The following is a 26003-nucleotide window of genomic DNA, read 5'->3' as shown; positions in this document are numbered from 1 at the left end:
TACAAATTGATTTGTACCCGAATCAATCTGCACATCCCTACTGCTGCCCAGCAATGCTGATCTCTAACACTGCCTCTGATGTTTACAAAGTCTTGGAGGATCCTTACAAAGCTCTTTAGTAGTCCCTAGTGTGCCTGCTGCATCCCTATCAGATTACAGGCAATTTTCAGGGCTACAAAGCTGAAGCCTTAAGAAAAGCAATGGAACTGACTCACTAATGAATCCTAGAGGCAGAATCCACTGTCACTGTAAATTTATGGGAAATTAAGGCTGTAGCTTCTGGGCTGCTGTGGATTATGGATGTAGCTTCTGGGCACATGTTGGATAGGGAATGTGGTCCTTCAATCCACTTGAACCTGAATCCCTCATTTGCAAAATGGAAGATTTTTCTATACGTACTATGTCTCTAGAACAGTGGGAATACACTGGATACTGCAGACCAAGTCCAGCAAGTGGCATATACTGACCAGTAGGGGAGGTATTAAAATCAGCAACAGAATCTGCCTTTTAAAAAGAGGGGGAAATACAGTATACAACCAACACATCTTGAAGTGATTATGCAGTACTACAGACGCAGACCTGTCAACACACCCTCCCCTATCACATCTTCACCTGCTCATGTGCAGTACACATGTGGCCTCTGTAAAGGCAATAACTCGGTTATGTCGTGGGAGAATCTTAGGTTCGCAGACTTTGTTCTCCTTTGTATGAACTTAGCTGCTGTTCTTATTCTCCATTGGCTGTGCTGTTACTTAAGCATCATCTAATTGTGCCCAATTTTAACTCTGGAATATCCTTTTTAAAATGGGCATCCAGAACTTCTCATGGTTCTCATGAGAAACCTATACACAGGACAGGAAGCCACAGCCCAAACAGAACATGGTGAAACAGACTGGTTCTAGATCGGCAAAGTAGTACGACAAGGCTGTATACTTTTTCTTTACTTATTCAACTTATATTGAATAAATGAACATATACTAAGAGAAGCTGGATTGGAAGCAGAGGAGCATGATTTTAATGTTGGAGGAAGAAACATCAATAACCTGTGCTGCACTGATGGCACAAAAGATGACTGAGGAAATGGATGATCTGCAAGAAAAAAACAATCCAGAATTTTCACTTGAGGCACAAATGACCAGGCTCAAATTATCATACTTTGGACACATTATGCAAAGACCCAGCTCCTTTGAGAAGTCCCTAATGCTAGGCAAAGTTGAAGGAGAGAGAAGAAGAGGACGACCAGCAGCATGGTGTATGGACTCGATTATGACAGCAATGAATGCACCACTGAGAGATCTTAAAGGTCAAGATGAAGACAAATCATCCTGGAGATAATCTATCTATGTGGTCACTAAGAGTCGACACCAACTTGACAGCTGTTAATCAATCAATCAGTCAATCAATGGATATACCTGGTCCACTATAAGTTCAGCAATATTGTGACCTTAGTTTGTCTCAAAGTGGACCATCTTGCTTTTATGGTGATGCTGCATAATATAGTGGGTAATTTAAAGTACCAGTTCTTTTGCACTCCTGAGAACTAAACTGGTTTTCAGCATATTCACCTGGGCACAGAATTGCCTAATAATGACTATAAAGAATTATTTCTGCCAATGTGGTAAGGTTTCTGGATTTCCCCTCAAGTTTGTTTGTTTGTTTTTAACTCCAGCTTACAAAATTTTAACTTACAAAATTCACTGAGAAGTGTTTTCCACATTATGCTCCTCAATTTGTATGTTTCAAAAAATCATACTAGGAATGATTTTCCTAGCAACTCGGTAATGGCACATTTCATTGTCGTCTGCAGATAAATATGACTACTAAATGAATGCCAAAATGACTTGCCATGCTGGCCCACAGACATGTTTTCAGACTCAAATCTGATTATTTGCACATTGGACATGCCATTTTAGCCATTTTATGCATCTTTCCTTCAATTTATTTTAAGAATATGAGATCCTTGCCAAGGCTCTAGGCACAGGGCAGAACCTGTAAAAATTGATGTGTTAAGCCTGAGTGATATCTATTGTGAAACAAATAGTTGAAAAATAGGTTCATGCAGAATTTGGTCAGATGTCATGTTGACAATCACACAGCTGATTTCAGCATGCCCCAAGTCAAGGAAAGAAAGAAAGATTATGTGTACACCAACCTATAAAAGATCAACAGTAATTTGGCCCGACGTCCATCCGCCACTTACCTAGACAAGACAGTTCTGTTCCTCATTGTGCATTGGGGTAATTAGGATTTCTTGGAATAATTGAGAGACGTGATCGTGTGCCAGCACTGAACTGCCAGAAATGGTCTGACTAAAAGGCAAGGTAGAAGGAAATGGCATGAAAAATATGCTCATGCAATGACTTTCAAGTGTTAATTGGCACAAAGCAGGATGAAGGTAATATGAGAATGGATCATTATCCAATGAGAGAGGAAGTTTAGCTTTATGGAGCATTGGATACTTGCACTGCACTCCAAAGTGTTGCCATTTGCCGAGAATTCTGGCCCACCTAGTGAAATTTCTTGGCAGCCAGTTCTTGGCAGAAGAGGGAAAAAGAAAGTGCTTCTTCACACAATGCATAATTAACTTATGGAATTCATGATCACAAGATGGGATGATAGTTACTAGGTTAGATAGCTTTAAAAGGGGGTTAGACAGATTCATGGAGGAGAGGTCTACCAATGGCTATTAGTGTGCCATCAAGTCAATTTCAACTCCTGGCGCCCACAGAGCCCTGTGGTTTTCTTTGGTAGAACACAGGAGGGGTTTACCATTGTCTCCTCTCGCGCAGTATGAGATGATGCTTTTCAGCATCTTTCTATATCGCTGCTGCCCAGTATAGCTGTTTCCCATAGTCTGGAAAACATACCATCAGGGATTCGAACCAGCAACCTTCTGCTTGTTAGTCAAGCATTTTCCCGCTGCACCACTTAAGGTGGCTATCAATGGCTATTAGTGATTATTGTTTTATTTTTATTTATCAAATTTGTACACCGTACCAAATTTTAGACTCTGTGTGGTTTACAACATCATAGCTAAGTGGAACCTCCATGTTCAGAAACAGTCTACCCCTAAATAGCAGATGTTGGTGATACGCCACATGAGAAGGCTTGGGTCTTGGGAGCTCCCCAGGAACATCTGGGTAGCCACTGGGCTCTCTGAACGTTGGCACAATCCAGCAGAGATCTGCTTATGCTGTGGCATATTTCAGCCAAGATAATTAACAGAGGAAGTTTTCATTTGGAAAGCATAAAATATGCAGATGATTGCAAGATTAATCTCTTTGACTAAGAGTAGCAGAAGAAAGGCTTTTTTCCTATGTACACAACGGTGACTAATGAGGCTTTGTAACCACCCCTCCCCATTCCCCACTGTTTCTCACTACCTTCTCTGGATATACCAAATGGGCTGCTGTACTTCAATTTGCTCTGTTGTTTTATTTACAAGAGTTGGGATATTAGGATTTCCAGCATGGCCAGTGTTTATTGATACTTGAGTGACACCGGCTCTCACCACAGTGGACTTGCATTTGTGTGGTCTTCTGTCATTTGTTCTTCAGATACAGAGCAGGCGGCCAAATCCCAAACACATCTAGTTGACAGATGAGCTTTGCACTTTGGTCTCATGGAGGCGAAGCAATGTGCTTGCACTGCAGCATGGCACTGGAAAGCAAGGACCCTATTGCTATTATACATACTAATATTAGAAAACAGAAGTGATGGTTTCGATAACTGGTACTTTCCTTTAAGGCAGCTCTCACGTCTCAGCATTAAAATACTTTTTAGCATTATTTTCAAAGGCTGAAGACCTGGCATCCTGTCTTTGCAATGGTGTGATTTTGTAGGGAAAGAGTGAGAAAAGCCCATGGTTCAGCTTCCTCATAAATCGGCCTGAAGCTTCTTGAGTCATTCCTATGTTGGGTGCATCCATTCTGTCACAGACAGTTGTTGCCATGCATCAACTTGGTAAACCCAGGACTTGGTAAACCCAGGAGCCTAGCAGTCCCGCCTTAAGGTGTATGCAACTAGCCTGGCAAGCCCTTATAAGCATGAGCTATCTGGAACTACTGCACTTATTAAAATGTCAGGAAGCAGCCAGATTTTGCCCAAAACACCACTCTTCCTTTCCCTATATAAAGCAGCACTGGTAATGTCGACCAGTTCTCTGTCTAAACAAAAACCCCAAGAGATCTACCCAGTCTAGCTCTGGTGATCCTAGAGAATCAGATCCTCACAGCAAAATATTTGACACAGGAATGCATTTCTGTGCATATAGATGCATTTCTAATAGCAATGTGCAAGCCAGCTCGCTTTGAGACAGGCTCAACACTGAGCTGGCCCGGTTTGGTCAGTCCAGGTTCGTACCAGACCAGCCTCCAAAGGCAAATCCTTAGCCCCCTTTACAAGTATACCCCCTGAGCCAGACCTTGAGCCAACTTGACCGGCATGATGGCCATACTGGACCGGACCTGGTTTGGCCTAGCCCGATGTCGAACTGAGTCGGCCAAATGGCTGGTTTGTACACCCCTAATTTCTAGGTGCATAGGACTCTTTCTTCCTTCAGTCTCCACTATGAGTTCAAAGTAAGTAAAGTATCTCCCAGGTTTTTCTTTTTCCCCACCCTTTGCCATTGAGGTCAAAGCTCACTTTGCTTCCCTTTCTCATTTCCATCTCTTCTTCATCATCATAACCCCTGAAATGTCATCAGGGCTGGCATCAGGATTCAGCATTGTTGAGCATGTGCCAAGAGTCTAGGAACCCTAGAAGGGCTGGCTGTCAACCCTTTCAAGCCTATAGCCCTTGGGCCATAACCCTGGTTAATCTTAAGAAGGGCTCCGCCCGCATCTGCCACCTGGGATTCCCGAGTGTAGGCTGGCAAATTGCTGATAAGGTTTCCTCCTGCTATGTGGCATTACTTAGCTTCCTATTTGCAATCCCAGAAATTCCACCTTTTTCTTATTATTATTTTAAATCAAAATTGCACAGTCCAGTTCTGTAGTGCAAGTAATGGGAAATAATTATCCTACCCTGACTCCCCAATCACTAATATACAAATTCATCAGAATTCTTTATTATCCATAACTGTGTGAATTGAAATAGAGAGAAAGTCACATTTCAATTAACTATGTCAATTGTATTCAAACAGGATAATTGTATCTATAATACAGTTTTGATAATACAGTTTCTATTAAGCTGTATGTAAAGCCCTGGTTTTATTTATTTTATTTTTATTTATCAAATTTGTATACTGCCCCAAACTTTTGTCTCTGGGCAGTTTACAACAACATAAAACTAGTTAAAACATATACAAAAGCTTAAAACAATTTAACAATTTAAAAATAACCAGAAATTAAAACCCAAAAATATTACGAAGCTGAGAAAGCTTGGGCAAAAAGATGGGTTTTCAGGTGTTTTTTAAAATTGCCGGAGATGGGGAGGATCGTATCTCAGCAGGGAGCACATTTCAAAATCTCAGGGCAGCGACTGAGAAGGGCCGTCTCTGTGTAGCCACCAAACAAGTTGGCGGTAACTGGAAACGGACCTCCTCAGATGACCTCAATGGGCGGTGGGGCTTGTACTGAAGAAGACGTTCTCTTAAATACCCAGGGCCTAAGCCATTTAGGGCTTTCTAAGTTATAACTAGCACTTTGTATTTTGCCCGGAAACCTATTGGCAGCCAGTGTAGCTCCATCAACAGAGGAATAACATGGTCTCTCCAAGATGACCCAGAGATCAACCTGGCTGCCGCATTCTGAACCAACTGAAGTTTCTGTACTACGTACAAAGGCAGCCCCATGTAGAGCACGTTACAAAAGTCCAGTCTGGAGGTTACCAACAGATGTACTACTGTTTTGAGGTCATTGATCTCGAGAAACTGGCGCAGCTGGCGTATCAGCCGGAGCTGATAGAAAGCACCCCTGTCCACCGCCTCAACCTGAGAAACCAGGGAGAGGTGTGAATCCAGAAGTACTCCCAGACTGTGAACCTGTTCCTTTTGGGGAAGTGTGACCCCATCTAGAACAGGCAGATCAAAATCGTCTCTAGAGTTCTGACCCAGCACAATAAGTACCTCCGTCTTATCTGGATTCAGCCTCAGTTTATTCTCCCTCATCCAGCCCATTACTGCTTCCAGGCAGACATTTAGGGAAGATATGCCAGCTCCTGAAGAAGTTGACATGGAGAAGTTGATCTGGGTGTCATCAGCATAATGGTAACACCCAGCTCCCAATCCTCTGATGATCTCTCCCAGCGGTTTCATGTAGATGTTAAAAAGCATTGGAGAAAGTACGGAGTCTTGAGGGACACCATACTTAAGCTCAGATTTTGAAGAGCAACAGTCTCCAATCGACACCATCTTGACAAAGGACCCTGCTGAATTTTGCATTGTGCCTGCAATTTGCATCTAGGCTTTATTTTAATTCCCTGTCTTGTCAGTCTTGGACTCTTCGCTTCTCCTGAAGTATCAGTTTTATTTCTCTTTTTGCCCTATAACACTGCCTATCACATAACATGTGCCACCTAATGGCACAGCAGGGAAATGATTTGACTAGCAAGCCAGAGGTTGCCAGTCTGAATCCCTGCTGGTGTGTTTCCCAGACTATGGGAAACACCTATATCGGGCAGCAGCGATATCGGAAGATGCTGAAAGGCAACATCTCATACTGCGCGGGAGATGGCAAAGGTAAACCCCTCCTGTATTCTACCAAAGACAACCAGAGGGCTCTGTGGTTGCCAAGGAGTCGACACCAACTCAACAGCACACTTTACCTATTACATAACATAGCAATATTCTACATTTTCAGTGTTAGCAAAAGCAAGGAAATGCTAAAAAGAATCTGATAATACAGGAATGACATAATAGTGCTCAATTTATATCTTAATAAATCCATTCTGTGCTCTATGATTGATTATAAAGACATACCATTTAAAAAAGATCTCTACCTGCAAGTATTTTAAAAAAATAAACCAAAATTATAGCATTTTAGCTTCCTGGATAAAGGTCTTTAAAATCATAAAAGGGTGCAAACACACATCAAGGCATCATAAAAGTTAAATAAAGGCAGCTTGGGGGGGGGGGTTGTTTTAAACTTCAGTACCAAACTGAACGTATCTGAAACACATGGCCTTAAAATTTGATCCCAAATTATTAGCTCAGGCCTTAAACAATGGATTCCCTCCCCCCTCACCCCAATTTAAGATCGTTTAAATTCTGATTAGATTGGCAATAGTCATCGTGGCATCTGGAAGGCATTTTGCTAACAGAAGCACAGCCAAAATATCACAGTAATGAAACATGTGGACCTAGTGTGTTAACTTCACCTACGTGACAAAGTAAAGTAACTACCCTTTAAGTCATCAAACCTCCCTTTGAAGTACAGGGCTAAGAACTGGAGATGGAATGGGCTCACACCGTATGGGTTTCTTTGTCAAATATTATTATAGCCCCAAGTGTATGCCAGAACTTTAAGGTTAGTTGATACCTACGTAAGATATTAGAAAAGAGACTTTAGGTTTGGAGTGTTTTTACATGTTTGGCTGGAATACAAATTGTCCTCTCAATCCATAATTTATTTTATGTATTTACTATATTTATATACCATTTTTCTGCCAAAGCACCCAAGGTGGCTTGCAGTTTGAAATAATGGCTTATAGACATGATGCAGAAGGAGCGAAGAGGCAAATATGCAAATTCAGGTAACAGAAATACATATGTAACCTGAGTATACTTATTTTCCTCTTCCTTCTCTGTTCCTTTTTTCATTTTGTATCATTGTTGCAAAGTTTAACTGCTTACAACATATACAGGAGGCGGGGGGATTATGGCAGCTGGCCTAAGTGGAGTCCCTAGAGGGGGCCTTGCTGCCTTACTTCTTCTCATCTCATATTAGTAGAAAATGAACAGCTTGAATCACTCTGTGGAATTTGGAAACTTCAAACAGGAGTATTGTGCCGGTTTCTTTGTGCATCTACTATAAATTGCATGCCATACAGAGATGTCTTATCAGGGGTGTAGGAAGGTTGGAGGCAGCCCTGGGCACCAATTTTGAAAATGCCCCCCCCCCCGACCAATGCACTGGTATCAGGGGGTGTGGCTGGCATCAAAACACAGTGTCCTGATTCTGGATCAACCCAAGGAGAACTCAGAGATTGAGTCCAAGGCTGAGGCATTCCTCAAGTTGTCCCTGCTTTCAGGAGACCCGCCTCCAGCTCCACCCACCCGTTGGTTCTTGCCCAACAATCCTTCAGAGGCCCACCCAGGAGAACAACATCCTGACCCATACCTCATCTCCTTGCTGCTACCCCACAACCCCGTTGGTGTATGATGGTTGAGGAAAGACTCCGGAAGATGGGCTTCTGCCCAGTACAATTGTTAGAACAGGGCAAGTCAACAGCAAGATCCCTAGTTAAACAAAGGCTTAGGGACATAAATTTCCAGGAGGAAAGGGCCTCCGTAAATAGGCCGCTACAATTCCTAAGCACTAAGAAAGACTGGGTCACAGCCTCTTATTTCTATACAATCTATTCACCAAAGCTGTGCTGGGCATTTACAAGAGCTCGCTTTAATGCTTTACCCTCAGCGATGCTAGTAGGGAAATTTGAGAGAAAACCCTATGAGGAGAGACTATGCCTTTGCGGAGCTGCTCCCGAAACACTGACGCATTCACTGTTACATTGCCCACTTTATACAGATGAAAGAGATTTATTTTTATCTCAGTATCTGAAAGATCTCCAAAGCCACTCAGTGGAGACAATTCTTATATGCTTATTAGAAGACAGGGACCCAACAATATCCCTGGCGGTTGCTAAATTTTGTTATACATTGACCAAACTAAGAGAAGCTAGAGCACAGCAATCGGTTACTGTCAAAGATTCCTGATTTTATATATTTGATGACATTTTAGACTTTGTTTCCATTATTTTCTTTTTACTGTGTATATTCTGCGTATATTGATGTTTGATCTAAGATCGTAAATAAACAACAACAACATCCTGACCCAGGGGACCCCAAAGGGCCCGAAAACTTACGGAGGCAGAATCCCAGGAACAAAATCCCTATGGCACTGAAGCTCCCTACAACCAAGGGAGGGGAGCCTCCAACTCCTGTCCTCAAGTCTGATCCTGAAGAGGGGCCCAGTCCACATGCCTGTCAATGTCAGCAGATGCAAACAGAAGTGCAGCAATGGAGGAGAAGTGTCCAACTGGTTGCTTGGCCTGCCAGAAAGCACTCATCGGGAGTAAGAGCTCTCCTTGGAAGAAAGGGAACAACCAGCCTCAGCTGATAGCACTAATGAGATAGTTTTCACCTAGGGGTGTGCACGGAACCAATTTTCATGGTTCAGTCCAAATTTGAATAGAATTGATGAGTTGCACATTGTCTTTTCCCAACCAGTGAGCACTTTATTGACCCCTAGACACTGGCAGCCAGGGGACATTTGTCCCCTCTGCTCAGTGGTGGCCTAATACATGTTTCTCACTCAGCAGTGAAAAGTAGACTTTACGTGCTCACTTGAACAGCAGCATTGTGAATTAGGTTCTCCATTTTTGAATTTCCACACAATTCTTATGTTATGGGAATCATTTGATTGCCACTGTGGTTCCATCCCATGCCACTCCTGGTCAGTAAGATTATACATACCAGATAAGTTATAGATGTTTGTTATCAAAGGATTTTGATAACATAATATTACAATTAAGATATTACTGTTTCGTAGCAGCATGAAGATTTTTTTAAAGATGCCTATTTATTTTTCTGACCAGTATTCCTCTACTTTCTTGTTGAAAAAATTATGAATGTCTTCTGTTCAGCCAAATGCATACTTATTATATATACAATGGTTTCTTTTACCCAAAACCCAGTTTGAACATAGATTGTGTGAAATAAAATTGTTTTATCTAAAAGTGAGGCTGAACATAGAATCTGATGGTGGATTTGTTAGGATTTTGCTATGGACATTCTCTCTGGTCCTTGTGTGGGACACGCTTGTATATATTGTACTGGCTTGGGCAGGGGCGTAGCAAGGTTGGAGTGGGCCCAGAGACAAGATTTTAAAATGGGCGCCCCCTCACTGAAGTTCAGCTCATGAAGTAAAGAAATCTTATATGAGGCTGAATAGTGGTAACAAAAAGCATAGTAAAATTTATATATATATACAACCTATGTGCCACAATAGAACATCATCCTAAATTAATTTTTTTAAGGTTTTGTAAATTGTGGACGACGCAAGTCATTTAATGGTACTAGAGCAAGACATGCTGTTCTGGTAGCTCCAGGTCTTAACACCCACATCAATTTCGGAGGATGAATACAACTGAAGGAAGCCCGGGCGGGTGCGCAGCTGGGGGAGTCAGTCATGTGACTTGCCTCTGGGGGGCCCCCCAAGGCAGTGGCCCCCCAGACAACTGTCTCTCCTTGCCCTATTATAGTTATGCCCCTGGGCTTGGGGATGGAGTGTTTGTCTCCTCCTCACTTGCTGTCTGTGTGTGTCTCCTCAAAAAGAGAGTGTTTGTTTGTCTCCTCTTAATTTGCTGTCCTGGTTTTAAACTGAGAGGTTCTCCCTCTCCCTTGCATAAGAGGCAGTTAGTTTATTGTTTCTTTAGCCTATGTTTTTAATTAGTAATAAATATCAAACTCTTGTTTCTCAGTTAAAGTAAGCTTCCTGTGTAATCACTTGTACAAGATAAGTAATTTCTCTGCAGCATTGGGTTATGGGCCCAATTGTGAAGCGATATGTTGTGAAATAATAAAGAGTTCATAGGCGAGAAAGCTAGACGACTATTTTTGCTTTTTTAAAACAAACAAACATTTTTTCCAATTTTATTGAAACAAAGCAAAAAAGAAAAACGAAAAACAGTGTCATGATATTTCTTTAAAACTAGAAAAAAAGATTCTGAATATATTAACAGTTCTAAGAAAATTTTGCAGCAATGATCAACATTTGATTACATTTGATCAACACTTGGATGCATAAAGCTGGGTACATAAAACTTAACAAATCAAATCCAGACAATGAGAACAAATGATGCCCTTGTTGGATATTAAAGTTTATAAAGGGATCCCAATTTAACATATATGACTCAGCTGAGACTTCATTCATATAAGCTGAAACTTTCGAAATCGAGGCATAATCTCATAGTTTCAAAAACCAATCATCTAAAGAGGGGACTTCAGAAACACGCCAATTATGCACATATAAAATCCTGGCTGCAGTAATCATATATAAGGACAGCTCATTACATTTAGAAGGAATATAAGGTTTTGTCATACTTAAAAGAAAAAGGCGACTACTTTGCATTGGTGGAGAGGCATCCCACTAGTGAACTGCTCAATTAAACAAACTACAAAAAAGGTCCAACAAGATTTTGCTGAATACTCTTGGATGATATTGTGTTCTGGAGGAACAAAATCCAAAAGAGAATGAAGAGAAACAATCAGAATGGAAATCTGCAAACAAGCAAGCCATGGGACACATATATCTGACTGTATGTGATCAGTTAATCTATCATATATAAGATAAAAATACAGCAAGAGAGATGTGGGGAAGATCAAAGGAGGTCTTTCAACAAAGAACCATGAATAGACAAGTTTCTCCTATGCTTGTGTAATAAAATATTCAGAGAGGGAGAGAGTCTTCAAGGGCACATATGCTCATTTATGGGAATACTGAGAGCTGAAGCTGCAAGAACTAAATATGCAAAGACTGCTTAATACCTTACCCAAAGAATATGAGAATATTGTTAGCTTTCTGCAAATCAAATAAAATGTGACTTTAAGTTTTATGCAGGAGTAATTGCAAGAATTCAAATTGAAAAAGCAAACCGAAAGGGAGGAATTCGTTAAAAATCAAGCCTATAAAGTTGCTGATAGCAGGCAGTGTTTTATATCTGGGAGCACCTTTAATTTGAGGATTGCTTGTCCTAGAAAAGAGCAAAGGGATTATTCTCAACAGAGAAAATGGAATAAGACTAAATTACAGAAGAATGGACTTTCTGTCAGGATGCCATGTTACCTGGTTGCTTGGGTGGCCCTGTGGAGTCTGAAGAAGGGTGTGGCATTCCTCCTGTGGGGTTTTTGTTCCCTTCAGGAGGCAGTAGCAATGAGAAAGGTTCAGGCTGGTCAGATGCCAGTGTGGTTGAGAGGGCAAGGCAGGGAGAGCGGCAGGAAAAAGCTCCAGGGAGACAGCCAGGTTGGGTGTGGCAGAAAACAAGAAGCAAGGTTAGGAAGGGGGCAAGACTGGAAGTAGGCTTTAAGCCCTGTCAGTGCTGCACTGGGATATTTAAAGATAAGGCAGCTGATGATAAGGAGCTGCTTCTGAGTATGGGAGCCAGAAGTTCTCCAGGAGAGGGAACTGGCTGAATGTAGCAAGCCAGGAGGAGGGCTCAGGTGACAAACTAACCTCTTCCTCTGGCTTTTCCCAAGGCTGGTTTTGTTTTTGGTTTTTTGGTGCTTACTCAGACATTTTGGGGTTCAAGAAGGGCTCGGAGCTCACCTTATCCCTTGGGAGTATGACACTTTTTAACAAACAAACGGCTATGGAAAAATGAAAGCAATGAAAATTTTGTGCTGCAAAAGAAATCATCTGCAGGGTCGGTGCAAGTCAAAATAGAAATAAATATATTTGGATGGTGGAGCTACTTATTTTCTTTATTTCTTTTGCAAGATTTATCTGAAATAAGCATGGAACATAAAAATGCTATATACCTTGCTAATGGGCAGCAAATTTTTGCACAAGGAAAAGAAACAGTTTATCTGAAGTGTAATCTTGGTGTAAATAGTGTGAATGAAGTGTATGTTCCAGAGGCATACTATGTATGCAGTTCATTAGTGTAAAAACAGCTACAAGGCGTGGATGTAGAGAGTTCTTTTCAGAAGGGACTACTGCTTTATTTTCAAAAGAGGAAAGCTTCTACTGAAAGGCATGTTTGAAAAAAATGAACTATGAGATAAATTGGAAAAGAGAGCAAGCTAATGGTGCAGGTGAGTGAGCACACAAAGATTGAGTTTTTGGCACTGTAGACTTGGGAATCCAAGCTATGAATGCATTTCAAAATTAACAGAAAAATGTTTGGGAAGGAACCTACAAGTTAAACCATGCAAATCTGGTCAAATGTGATAAAGCAAAAGTAACAAGGGCACATATTCAACTGCCAGAGCCCTAATAAATTTCCTGGAGCATGACCTGTTGACCACCTTGCCAGGCACTAACCCAAGGAAAGCTGTAACCCCTCCCAGACCCAGGAGAAAAGTATTAGTTCCATTTCTCTGATTTCAACACACACACACACACACACACACACACACACACACACACACACACACCTAACCATCTGGGGAGGGGGGCAATGCCACAGCCATGAGACGATCTCCAGCAGTTCCCTCTCCTCCTACTGACCTCCCTTTGGTCTCCAACCAGTCCAGTTTGGGCCATTTTAGTCTGTTTTTGACCCATTCTGGGCCTCTGTGTTGGCAGTGGCCATTTTGGAAGCTGCCGTGCATGCACACTGGCCATCTGCATGGCCCAGACAGATGACCAGTGCACATGCACCTCCAAAATGGCCACCACCAGCAGGAAGAGGCACAGAATGGTCTGAAAACAGACTAAAATAGCCCAAATTGGGCCAATTGGAGACCTGGAGGAGGCCGGTGGAGGGGAGGGGGAACTGCCGGAGACCCATCCCCCCCATGGCCATGGCACTGCCCCCCCAGGTGGTGAGTTGTTGTTTTTTAAGAGAGAGAGAGAGTGTGTGTGTGTGTGTGTGTGTGTGTGTGTGTGTGTGTGTGTGTTAGTTAGAACCCTTGGACTGGCTCAAGTTCAAGCCCAGCTGGGGGGTATGTTTGGGGTGCCAAAACTGAGCTGATTGGAAACCAGAGGGAGGCCAGCAGAGGGAAGGGGAACTGCCAGAGAAACCCCACACCTGCGGCTATGCCCACCAGAGGTGATGAGGTTTTGTTGTTGTTGTTGTTTTAAATTTTGTTAGAATGCTTAGAACCCCCGGACTGGTTGGGGGATGTTTGGCTTGAGCTTGAATCAAACCGGGTCTGCTTTGGCTCAAGGGCAAGCTGGTCGGGGAGGAGTTTGATGTCAGACTGGCTCAAACTCAAGCCGGTTTGCAAATCCCTAGAGCCCGCCACATCAAATGGTCCACCCAACTGGACAATGCAATAATGGAACAAATCTCCTCAGAATACTTTCAATCCATTCACCTCTCCCTGCTCTCTGCAGATACCTCTAACTTACTCCTTGAAAGTTATAGCAATTTAGTGCAGGAACTACAAAAGCACTTAACCCACAGAAATGGCTGCCCCAAGCCGCACATGCATTGCCCCAAATCTTGATTCAACTTTAAATGTGTTGAAGCCAAAAGAATCCTTCCGTTCCCCAACCCTAGTGAGCAGCTTCCTCGGGTTTCTGACGCTGGTTCCCCCTGGGTCCTATAACTATCCATCTTGGGCTGTTCTCTACTTTTCTGAGGCCTATCATCCAATCTGGGCTCTAGCGTCTGGTAGGTGAGTGACACCCACACATGCAACATAGCCTAGAAACATCTTTAGAGCCTTCAAAACTCTCAAAACACAATAGATTATAATATTCTCCATGCTGGAATTATGTGGGATCCAAATGGATTTTGGAGAACATTCCAACATTTGGTAGAATTTAGATCAAGAATCTGGTTCTGCCAAACTACTGTAGAGCAAAATAAAATAGTTCTGTTCATCTATATTTTCATTCCAAACATATGGAATGAAAGGGGAAGGTAACATGGGGTGCAAGGCCATTCCAACTGCCTTGCTGAGGCTAACTAACTGGCCCCTTTGCCTCCTGTGGAAACTCCAGCCCAGACAGGGAGCAGCCTGCCTATCTGCTCTGGCTGCCAGCCTCCCAGATTGAACTGCACCACCTGTCACTTGTCCTAGGAGCTGCTTGTGGGAAGAGTGGCTTTCGGGGCTTGCAGGTTTAAAAGCAAGGAGGCTTGCCAAAGGTGTAGCCATGGGCATGGCTGTCAGTCTGCCTGTAGGCGGCCCCCGTAGGGGGCCAGCCTTTGGGCCCAGCCTTCGAGGGTGGGACTGAGGGCTGGGGTTGGGTTGTGCCAGGCCTTTTGCAGGTATGTGTTTGGGCTCTTTTGAGGGGGATCGTGCTGGGGGTGCACCCGGCAGTTCTGAGGCAGCTATTACTGTAGTGGTGGGGAATAGAAGAATTGGTGCTGGCAGAGCAGCTGGCCATTACAGGGGAAGGGAAATCAGTAATTTAGTAACTGTTTCCACTTCCAAATGCTTTGTCAACTCTCAGGCCTTGGGGAACAGCTCCAATGACCCACAGAGTCTGGCCTTGCTCCTCTGCAATGCCAGGGCAGTTCAGAATAAAACCAAAATTGTCCACAATTTGATCGTAATGAGGGAGCTGACCTGGCATGTATAACTAAGATCTGGTTGGGGAAGGTGAGTGGTCCAGTGTGGGCTCAGCTTCTCCCTCCAGGTTACTCTGTTGTGGAGCAGGTTAGGGTAAGTGGGCGCGGGTGGGAGGAGTGGTGGAGTGGCTGTGGTCCATAAGAATACCATTTTCCTTACCACGGCCCCTGTGAAACAGTTGACTTATACTGAGTGCATATTTTTGAGGCTAGGAACTAGGTATAGCTTGGGGATTCTGTTAGTATACCGTCTACCCCACTGCCCAACTGAATCCCTAATGGAGCTGATGGAGCTGATCGTGGAGTTGGTGTTCGAGTCTCCTAGACTTTTGGTGCTGGAGGACTTCAACATTCATTTTGGTGCTGGCTTGTTTGGTGCAGCTCAGGAGTTTATAGCAGCCATGACAACTATGGGCCTATCCCAATTAGTTTCTGAACCAACTCATGTTGCTGGCCACACAGTTTGGTCTTTTGTTCAGATCAGGTGGGTGTTCTGTAGGTGGGGGATCCGGTGGTTTCCTCATTGTCATGGACAGACCACTACCTGGTTAAGGTTGGTTTTACAGCCGCAATCCACCGCTGAAGGGGTGGTGGACCTATTAGGATGGTCCATCCAAAAAGGCTGCTGGACCCAGTAGGATTTCAAAAGGCCTTGGAGGATTTTGATGTTGGTGCAACTGGTGATTCTGGTGATGTCCTGAAAGGAACTTGGAACAGGCAACCCATAAGGGAAATAGACCTGCTTCAAAAATGGCCCCTTGGTATACTGAGGAGTTGCAGGGGCTGAAATGGTTGGGTAGGCAACTAGAATGCAAGTGGAGGAGTACTTGGTTCGAATCTGACAGGATGCAGCATGTAACCCATTTGAAGACTTATGCGATAGCGGTGCGTGCAGCGAAAAAGAGATTTTGGTCTGCGCGCATTGTGACTGCAGGTTTGCGCTCAGCAAAGTTATTCTGGGTTGTGAGGAGTTTAGTCTCTGCTCCTTCTACTTCAAATCATGCCTTTAATGGGTACTTTGTGAACAAGGTATCCTGTGTTTGGGCCAGCTTGGACTCTACTATTTCTGCAAGGTCTATGGAGGAGGTGTCCAGCAATCCTTCTTCCAGTATTAGGTTGGATCAGTTTCAATCTGTGACTCCTGAGGATGTGGACAAGCTGCTTGTGGCAGTGCAGCCTACCACCTGTTCTCTGTATCCTTGCCTGACTTGGCTGCTTCTATCTAGCAGGGAGATTGTTGGAGGTGGCCAAGTTAATATCATAAATGCATTGCCGAGGGAGGGTAGGGTGCCTCCTTGTTTGAAGGAGGCAATGGTTAGACCGCTTCTTAAGAAGCCTTCCCTGGACCCCTTAGCGATGGATACCTTAGCAATGGATAGTTACAGGCCAATCTCCAATCTCCCTTGGTGATTGAGAGGGTGGTGGCCAACCAGCTCCAGGCAGTTTTGGAGGAAACTGATTATCATTTCAAATTGGCTTTAGAGCTGGCTATGTGGTTGAGACAGCCTTGGTTGGCCTGATGGATGACCTTTACTGGGGAAATGACAGAGAGAGTGTGACTCTGCTGCTTCTTCTGGATCTCTCAGCAGCATTCGATACCATCGATCATGGTATCCTTCTGTGGTTCCACTCCTATCTCTTGGGTAGATTCCAGATGGTAGATCTTGATGACAGTTGCCCCTCAAAACAGGAGCTGTTATATGGAGTCCCTCAGAGCTCCATTCCGTCACCAATGCTTTTTCATATTTACATAAAACCACTGGGTGAGGTCATCAGGAGATTTGGTGCAGTGTTTTATCAGTATGCTGATGACACCCACATCTATTTCTCTTTATCATCACCATAATCAGGAAATGGCATTCACTCCCTAAATGCCTGCCTACAAGCAGTAATGGGCTGGATGAGGGGTAACAAAGTTGAGTCCAAGCAAGAGGGAGGTGCTTATTGTGGGAGATCGGAATTTAAGGGATGAGCTGAAGCTTCCTGTGCTGGATGGGGTTATACTACCCTAGAAGGAACAGGTAAGCAGCTTGAGAGTGCTTTTGGATCCAGGCCTCACCCTGGTATCTCAAGTGGAGGCTATGGCCAGGAATGCTTTCTAACAACTTTGGCTGATTCAACAGCTGTGACCATTCCTTGAAGAGAACAATCTCAAAACAGTGGTGCACCAGCTGGTAACCCCCAGGCTTGACTACTGCAATGTGCTCTATGTGGGGCTTCCTTTGTACATAGTTCAGAAACTTCAGTTAGTTTAAAATGCAGCAGCCAGATTGGTCTCTGGGGTAACCTGGAGAGACCATATTATGCTGGTCTTAAAACAGTTGCACTGGCTGCTGATATGTTTCTGAGCGAAATACAAAGTACTGGTTATTTCCTATCAGTCTTCTTATTATAGTGAGTAAGTTGTATGCTAGACATTTGTACAACCGTCTGGTAGATTGGATTGACACAGAAGAGATCCTAGCAAAGGAGCAAAATGGGCAGGTCGCTTGGTAGTGGACCCAGTCTTGGTACTTCAGGATTTAGCCGAAAAATATACAGGCAAGTCAAATTCCACATTATATGCTGCATTTGTAGATTCTAAATATGCATTTGATTTAATCTCAAAGGAAATACTGTGGGGAAATTAGCAAGATCATCTATCAATAGGTGGTTGTTACTCTTAATAATTAAGATGCATGAAAATTCAAGTATAAGGGTGCATTGCAGTAATGAAGGGTATCTTACAAATGAAATTAGAAGTAGAGGGGTTAGGCAAGGAAGGGTGTATTTTGGTACCAATGTTATACAATTCCTATATTAACGATGTAGATACTCAGATGAATAACCAGGATTTTCACCCCCCCTAAGCTGGCCAAGCTTAGCTGGCCAACAGACACTTGAATATACTCCTATATGCGGATGACGTGGTGATTTTATCACGGACCCCAATGGGCCTCAAGAGAGCCCTTAATGCTTTGGTGTCCTACTGTGATTCACAGGCGATCACCATAAATTACGAAAGACCGAGGTGATGGTGTTTGCTAACAAACCGAAGAAGTGGTGTTGGATATTGAATGGACATAGACTTGAACAGGTATCACAGTTTAAGTATTTGTTTATAGTCTTCCAGACCAATACTAGGAGGAATGCGCACAAGGAATATATAATGCAAAATGCCTCGAGGGCAGCAGCAGCTATTAACTCCTTTCATAGGAGGCAAGGTGCACAGTTTGTTCTGGCTGCCCTTAAACTTTTTTCGGTCAAAGTCTGGCCTTTGCTCCTTTATGGAACACAGCTAGGTATTTATTCTAACTGTGCCAGGCTGGAGGCAATTCAATCTAAGTTTCTGAGAAGTGTGCTCCAACTACCTCAGGGTGTCCCTAATGTAATTCTACGATTGGAAATAGGCTGGAGCCAGGTGGAGGCAAGTGTCTGGTTGGTAATATTTGAATATTGGCTGAAGCTGATTTTTCAGCCAGTAGGACTAGCACCTTTAGTGTTGAATGATATATATAGTCCTAGATGGAAATATTATCTGGAGAAGGAGTTGAATTACTATGGCTTCTCCAGTGATGCTTTGGTTGCCTTGGGCTATGGGAGAGCGAGATCATGTCTGTGTCAGTGCATTATGGATATGGAGAAACAGGAGGACAGGAGCCACCTAGGGGTTGATATTTATTTAGGCAACCATACATCACTGTCTGGCCCAGCAAGATATCTTAATAAAATATTAGCACCTAGTTTCCAGAGGGCCCTGACACTGGCCCAGTGCAATGCCTTAGAAACAGCTGTTCGGGAGGGGAGATACTGTAAGATCCCCTATAAGGAGCATGTCCTTGGAGCGAGCCCTACAAGGAGCATGCCCCAGAACCCTTGTGGTTCTGGGGAAGTTGAGTCAACGGCCCATGTTATTTTGAATTGTCAGTTGTATCGAACTTTGCGGGAGAGATATATAAGTCCTTTTTTAACAGCAAACCCCAGTTCTAAGCAGTTCTATTTCGAATTACTTTTAACAGACTATTGGGATGTTGTCTCTTATAATGTGGTGAAGTTTTACGAGACATGGGGTTGGATTGAACTACATTTTAGATTATTATAATTTATGGAGCCCTCTGTTTTATGTAACGGACGAACTTGGGAGTTACGGCGCTGTTTTATGTTTTAACAGTTTATTATTCATTTGACCATGTTTGCTTTTATGTATTTTCTGTTTTGCTGGTCGAACGACTGTAACAATAAAGATGATGATGATGTTATTACCTTGAAAGCTCTGAACAGCTTGGGTCCAGTTTACCTTAGAGAGCGCCTTCACGGTATGATTCTCATTGCTCGTTGAGGTCATCTGGAGAGGTCCATCTCCAGTTACCACCAGTACGTCTGGTAGCGACTTGGAAATGGGCCTTTTCTGTAGCTGCTCCTAGCCTATGGAATGCATTCCCGGCAGATATCCGCAGTTAAGGCTTGCTGTTGGCCATTAAGAGAGCCCTACAGACTTATTTGTTTGGCCTTCCAAGGTTTGTAAAGTGTTCTTTAAAGTATTTTAATTGGTTTTAAATGGTTTTAATTGTTTTTGAATAGTTTTTATATTGTTTTTAGCACTGTGTTTTGAATTGTGTATTTTTATGTCTTTTAAAAGTTGTTGTACACCACCCAGAGCCTTTGGATGGGGCAGTTCATAAATGTAACAAATAAATACTAACAAATAAATCCCCACCCACCTACCCACCAAACAGCTGATAGTCAGGTGGGGGAGCTATAGCAGGCAGCCTGCCCCAGCTTCCGGAGCTTCCCAATGGCTGGGCAAGCCTCCCAGTGATGGCCAGCCCCATGCTGCCGGTGTGTGCCAGGCACAGAGGAGGCATTGCAGAGCCCGTGCCGGCTTTGGGCAGCAAGGCTGGCACACTGGGGCCCTTCAGGGAAGCGAGGCGGCCGAGGCCACAGACTTGCACCCCAAGGTCCAGGCCGAATGATGCCTCTGATTTCAGTTCTTGTCTCTACATACTTTCTTCTGATTTTAAAGACCGAGCCCTTCCATTTTAAGAAAGAGATTATGATGTCATGGCTGTAGTTCCGATAAGAAGACATCATCATTTTTAGCTACTTTTCAGTGATATAATTCTTGTTAAAATATTTTTCATAACAGCCTGTGACAAGGAAGAGCACAACAGAAAAACAATAGCAATCAATTGATAAAACATATGAACATTTAGCGAATGCCATTACTCTAATCATGTCTGATACTGAACAGTGAAGGTTTTCTGGGGTGGGGGGCGGATAACCAATAGGATGCATAATCTGCAGCTAAAAACAATGCTCATTTAAATTAAAACAAATGCTGTATAGATTTTTTTGCCTTGGCTCTTTACTTCTTTAATCTGTATAAAGATCTGGAGCTCCATGATGACAGAAGGGAGATAAATGTGAAAACTTTTAACAAGTCAACTTCAAATGATTCTGGATATGCTTTGTTAAATAGGATGGCATATTGTAAAGGCCCATGTAATGTTGACAAATGCAGGGTCATCTGCATTGAACTGAAGAATAATAAACACAGGTACCAGATAAACTGAACTACAGAAGATCATTTTGAAAAGGATCTTTGTACACTACATTTGTTTTCCTGAGCTCTTAAAAACCAAAGGCCTGCATCATTTGGAAAAACAATTACAAAATAGCCTGCTATATATCATATTCCTTCACTTTGAGCTCAGATTTTCAATTCACTGTTCTCAGTTTTCTAAATTTCTGATATATATATGTATATTTTTGTTATACCATCTGTTCCAAGTAGCAATGCTATCCATTTAAAACATATTATAACAATGATGCATTGTTCTCATAAAGACTATGAGAAAAACAGATCAATCTGTGATGGATATGATAAATTCTAGTATATCATTTGAAGTTACATTTACGTCATAAGCCAAAATAAACATCCCAGAAACATTGCAAGACCACATGTAACAACAGTACTCCATGTTTTATTGAAACTTCCATACAATATAATAGGGAGGAAGCAAAAAGTAACCCCTTTCCATAGTCAAAGTACAGTTTAAAATATTATTATGTTTTATTTTCTCTTATCATATGGTAACACTTCACACATTTCCTACCTTGGCTCTTTCCTTATAAATCAACCAAACTGTCAGCAATTAGGAGTTTGTTCTGCTCTCTGGGGTATGCTTATTTTCAATTTGTGAATAATTTCTGGTAGCAAAATAGTTGCACCATTCAACATATGGTGTCGCTGTCCATATGCAGGAAGCTTCATCTGGCTAAAATGTCTTGCTATGACTTGATTTCTGTAAATTTCAGGATGAAGATGAAAAAATAATCTTCTCTCATAACGTTTATGGGATTTCTTCACCTCCTTTGTCATAATGCTTTACACTGGAGTCCTTGGAATTCATTCTGTGGCTGGGATCCAAATAACTACTTTAGGAATACCTAAGAGCTTGGGCATGCCCAGTGGAAGTTTAGGCTATTTCCCCTTTGATTTGCGGACCCTGATGCCATTTCAAAACTTGCTTTTGAAATTCCTCTCATTTTCAAAAGAAGTTTTGCCCACTGTTCAAAAAAATATGTGTCCAAAACTGCCTTGGCTGTACAGAATTAGAGGCCCAGTTATTTGGCTCCAAGCCCTAGGTATTCTGGAACTCTTCAGAATTAAGCCCTTTTCAGACCTTTTGTAGCTCTGATTGATGCGTTGAAACTTTTGTTGAAAACCAGTATATAAATGTTGTTGCTGAATGCGCAGCCACGGCTTGTTTGCCCCAGCTCCTTGGATGGAGCACAAGGCAGCTAAGGGAGACCATTGGCTCCTGGGCCTGGAGGCGGGGACAGGGCCAGTAAGGCAGTTTACCTTCGGCATCTCCGCTCCCTCAGTCTGGCAGAAAGCAGCAACCCTCTCCCTCCCATCCCTTGATACAGTGTGGGCTTTGCTGGTTGCCTTTCAGGGCTGGGCAGGAATGTTTTGGGCTTCTCACTTGATCGGCCTTTGGTGTGTGCCTTTTTTCACCTGCCTCACACTGTACCTTCGAGTTAGTTTGGGGGTTTTTCACAGTCACAATGGCAGGTACAAGGCAGGTTGCAAGAAACAGAGTTGGGCTGGTGGGCACCTTTCTCTCATCTTCTCAATTATTGTTTTATTATATGCTTCAATTCTGATGTATTTGGTTTTTTCCCTATATTCTTATATTAAACCTGCATTTCTTTTGAATCCCTCATCCATTTCCCCCATGGCTGACAGATCACTTCTTCATTCCCACCCCACCCCCACAATAACACTTTGTGTGCCCATATATGGTACCCACGGATGACCCAGAAATAAGATATTGATACAAATAATAATATTTTTAATTTAAGGTTTTTAGAGTATTTGTGCACTTGCAGGAGTACTTTCAGGCACCATGTAGCATCTGCTACAGCCACGAAATGGAGAATACACAGCACATTTTGAGAGATCGGGGAGCTGTTTTATTGGGGTGCCCCAATTTTAGCTTAGGATTTTTGTCCTAGCCCTGTATTTTTGTATTATTATTATTATTATTATTATTATTATTATTATTATTATTATTATTATTATTTCTTTTTTGCACAGTCAGACAGGTGTTATTGACTGGTTTGTTTTATCCAGACATCGAGTCCTTCCCAAGAACCTGGGATGCCAGAATTTTATTGTCAATTGTCATAGATATCGTCGCAGAATATAGGCTGTTCCCAGTAAAGCTGCTTTTTGTAATTGGCTGATGGTGATTTCTGTGGCCCCTATGGTGTTGAGATGCTCTTCAAGGTCTTTTGGAACTGCACCCAGGGCGCCAATTACCACTGGGATTATTTTGGTCTTTTTCTGCCACAGCCTTTCAATTTCAATTTGTAGATCTTTGTCTTTGGTGATTTTTTCTATTTCTTTTTCTTCTATTCTGCTATCCCCTGGTATTGCTATGTCGATTATTTTGACTTGCTTTTCTTTCTTCTTGACTACAGTGATATCTGGTGTATTGTGTGGCAGATGTTTGTCTGTTTGTAGTTGGAAGTCCCATAATATTTTTACATCTTCATTTTCTACCACTTTTTCAGTTTGATGGTACCACCAATGTTTGGCTACAGGTAGCTTGTATTTTTTGCAGATGTTCCAGTGTATCATCCCTGCTACCTTGTCATGCCTTTGTTTGTAGTCAGTCTGTGCAATCTTTTTACAACAGCTGATTAGGTGGTCCACTGTTTCATCTGCTTCTTTACAAAGGCGGCACTTGCTGTTTGTTGTTGACTTTTCTACTTTTGCTATTATTGCATTTGTTCTTAGTGCCTGTTCTTGCACAGCCAGTATTAAACCGTCTGTTTCTTTCTTCAAGCAAGCATTCCTAAGCCATTGCCAGGTCTTGGTGATGTCTGATTTTCCACTTATATTGTGCAAATATTGACCATGCAGGGGCTTATTTTTCCATTTTTCTGCTCGGTTCTTGACTTGTTCTTTCTTGTAGGCCTGCTTTGTTTCATTGGTGTTGAATAGTTTCGCGTTCTTGACAATTTTAAGTGCATCTTCTTCACTGTCCTTTATATATTCTTCAAGGCCTCTTTTCTCCACCTCTACTGTTTGATGGACTTGCAGCATTCCTCTTCCACCTGAGCTGCGAGGGAGGTATAGCCTATCTACATCACTGCGGGGGTGCAGAGCATGATTGATGGTCATGATTTTCCTGGTCTTACGATCTAACGTCTCTAGCTCTGCCTGGGTCCAGTCTATTATTCCTGCAGTGTATCTGATAACCGGTATAGCCCAGGTGTTTATGGCTTGGATGGTGTTCCCGCCACTGAGTTTGGACTTGAGGATTTTTCTAACTCTCCTGATGTATTAACTTCCAATTTTTCTTTTAACTTCAGTGTGTGCGATGTTATCAGCCTGGAGAATGCCCAAGTATTTGTAAGGTTCTTTCTCTTCCAGGTTCTTGGTCTTGCTTCCATTGGGCAGTTCTATTCCTTCTGTTTTTCTTATTTTCCCTCTGTTCATTATTAATGCAGCACACTTGTCTAGTCCAAACTCCATTGCTATATCACTACTGAATATACGGACAGTGTTTAGCAGTGATTCGATTTCTGACTGGGACTTTCCATACAACTTCAGATCGTCCATGTACAGCAGATGGTTGATTTTACTTGATGTTTTAGATGTTTGGTATCCGAGGCCTGTTTTGTTTAGTCTTTGTGAAAGTGGGGTCATGGCGATTGCAAACAACAGAGGGGATAATGAGTCCCCTTGGAAAATGCCTCTTCTAATGCTAACCTGTCCAAGTGTCTCACCGTTATTGTTAACTGTGTACTCCACATGCTCATTGCTTTTTAAATAAATATCTCAATGTTTGTGCTGACACCAGTTGTTTCTAAACATTTTAGTATCCATGTGTGAGGCAATGAATCGAAGGCTTTCTTGTAGTCAATCCATGCAACACTTAGATTTGTTTTTCTTCTCTTGCAATTTTCTAAAATCATTTTGTCAGTCAGCAGCTGGTCTTTTGTGCCTCTGGTGTTTGGGCAATTTCCTTTCTGTTCAACTGGAAGCTGTTTGTTAGTTAATAAGTGTTGCATCACTTCATTTGCTATTATTCCAGTTAATAATTTGAACATGGTTGGCAGGCAGGTTATTGGTCTTTAATTACTTGGAACTGCACCTTTTGCTGGGTCTTTCATGATGAGATTAGTTTTCCCAGTCGTTAGCCATTGTTCAACATCACTGCCTTGCAAAATGTGATTGAACTGTTTGGATAGTTGTTTATGAAGGCTTGTTAGGTGTTTAAGCCAAAAGCCATGCAGTTCATCGTTGCCTGGCGCAGTCCAATTTTTAATTTTATTTGCTCTTTCACTTATTAATTCTGGTGTTATTATTAGATCTTGCATTTGTTGGTTACATTTTTTGACCTCTTTCATCCAGCCTGCTTTTTTATTATAATCTATTGGATTGTCCCATAATTTTCCCCAGAATTGCACTGTTTCTTCTTTATTTGGTGTTTCTACGTTTCTTGCAGTTTCTCCTTCTATACTTTGGTAGAAACGTCTCTGATTCGACTGGAATTGGAGATTCTGCCTGTGTTGTGTAATTCTGGCTTCATATCTGCTAATCTTCTTTGACACTGCTGTTATTTGCTGCTTTATTATTTCCAGGACTTCTCTAATTTTCCTTGAATCTAGGTGGTATTTTGGGATCAGATACTGTTTGGTGTTTTCATTCTTCAGCTTCTTGTCTTTCATATCTTTCAATTTACTAGCATCTGATCTAAGCCTGGAGATTTTATTTTCTAATCGAATCTTCCATTTAGGTGATGTACTGCTTTCTTTTTTTACAAGTCCACTGATCTTATATCTGAGCTCTTGTGTTGTTATTGTTGCTGCACTGTACATTAGTTGGTTTGTTTCTTGCAAATTATTGGTTGTTATTTCTGCAAGTGCAGCATTGACATCTTTTAATGCCTGAGCAAGTTGTTTTTTGGCAACTGTTTTTAGAGCTGGAAGTTGAACCCTGGTGGTTGTTTGGTTCATGTGCTCAGTTATTTTTTGCTTTAGTTCTTGTTGCTTTTCTGTTAAATGGCATTTGGGTTTTTGAGGTGAAGGCAAAGGGGCGGTTG

The sequence above is a fragment of the Hemicordylus capensis genome, chromosome 5 (assembly GCF_027244095.1).
Source record: "Hemicordylus capensis ecotype Gifberg chromosome 5, rHemCap1.1.pri, whole genome shotgun sequence".
Taxonomy (NCBI): domain Eukaryota; kingdom Metazoa; phylum Chordata; class Lepidosauria; order Squamata; family Cordylidae; genus Hemicordylus; species Hemicordylus capensis.
The sequence above is the reverse complement of the archived record's forward strand: the minus strand, read 5'-3'. Positions refer to the sequence as shown.